This window comes from Amia ocellicauda, chromosome 19 (assembly GCF_036373705.1).
Source record: "Amia ocellicauda isolate fAmiCal2 chromosome 19, fAmiCal2.hap1, whole genome shotgun sequence".
NCBI classification, from domain to species: Eukaryota; Metazoa; Chordata; class Actinopteri; order Amiiformes; family Amiidae; genus Amia; species Amia ocellicauda.
Window position 1 is genome coordinate 1,986,944 of NC_089868.1, and position 1,477 is coordinate 1,988,420.

Here is a 1,477-nt window from a genome sequence, read left to right on the forward strand (position 1 = left end):
ACCGACCTGCATCTCTCTGTGACACCCGGCGCCTCCGTCTGGATAAGCTGCTGGTAATGCCGAGCACGGCAGCAGATCTTGTACAGTGGAACCCTAATAATATTCCTAATAATATGGCAACATCCTGGGGGGTCGGTGTGCCGCGCCACAGTGCAGCGACCTTAGCGCATCACTAAAAGGCACCTTAGCGAGGCCTCGGAATCGCTCAAACATGAACCGAGAAATGAACATTGAATCCCATCTACTATTATTACCTAGTAGTGTTGATGTTATCTAAAGTATTTCTATACGTTTTTATTAGTGTATGAATAGTGTCGACCAGGGATCAGAAAGTGAGACAGTATTGGGTAGGCGGTAATCGAAAGCACAAGAAATACATAAAAGGGAGCTATACAGCAGGTGAATAAAACACGGATTGTGACAGTCTACTGTTAATAGCCTATAACAAGGCAGATTAAAATATAACAAACGATACGGATTCTTAAAATCAAATATAATTTCAACGTGCAGGAGACCAGACTGACTTTTATGCATCCTCTCGGGTGTAGATGCATGTTACTTAGACTAACAACGTTTGCATTCTAGGATATTAATAACACTCTCCACAGCAGGAATTATTGAGTGATATTACAGGGAATGTAGAGTAAAAGACTGACCCCGACGTGATTTGAACACACAACCTTCTGATCTGGAGTCAGACGCGCTACCGTTGCGCCACGAGGTCCTTAAACTTCAGTTAACACAGGACGTCAAGGAAAAATATTGGGAACTATGGTGATGTTTTGCTAGTGACCATTTAGGTTAATGAATGGGCAACTGAAGCATTGACGTGATGAAGAAGTTAAACAGAATGCTAAAGAGATAGTGACAGTGAGCATGACACAGAACACATGGCATGACGTGAATACCAAGTTAAACTTAAAGCAGAAATTACAGAAAGAAAGAAAAAAAAACGGATACTGCACATGTGTTTGGTCTTTCCTATATCTTTAATATGATATCTCAGTAGTTTAAATTTGATACAGAAATTATTCTGGAATCCCATGAAATGGAAAATACAGTGAATATAAAACTATATTTGCTGTATTTATAACAAATATATTCCGCTTATACACTCACCTAAAGGATTATTAGGAACACCATACTAATACTGTGTTTTACCCCCTTTCGCCTTCAGAACTGCCTTAATTCTACGTGGCATTGATTCAACAAGGTGCTGAAAGCATTCTTTAGAAATGTTGGCCCATATTGATAGGATAGCATCTTGCAGTTGATCGAGATTTGTGGGATGCACATCCAGGGCACGAAGCTCCCGTTCCACCACATCCCAAAGATGCTCAATTGGGTCGAGATCTGGTGACTGTGGGGGCCAGTTTAGTACAGTGAACTCATTGTCATGTTCAAGAAACCAATTTGAAATGATTCGACCTTTGTGACATGGTGCATTATCCTGCTGGAAGTAGCCATCAGAGGATGG

The 1,477-nt window shown here is 41.0% G+C and overlaps 1 non-coding gene across 1 annotated transcript; it reads right to left on the bottom strand.

Annotated features, from left to right (window-relative positions):
• Nucleotides 1–652: 652 nt before the first annotated feature.
• trnaw-cca (transfer RNA tryptophan (anticodon CCA)) lies at nucleotides 653–724 on the bottom strand. Its single transcript has one exon. It is a non-coding gene; the product is annotated as a tRNA-Trp (tRNA).
• Between the last annotated feature and the right edge of the window lie 753 nt (nucleotides 725–1,477).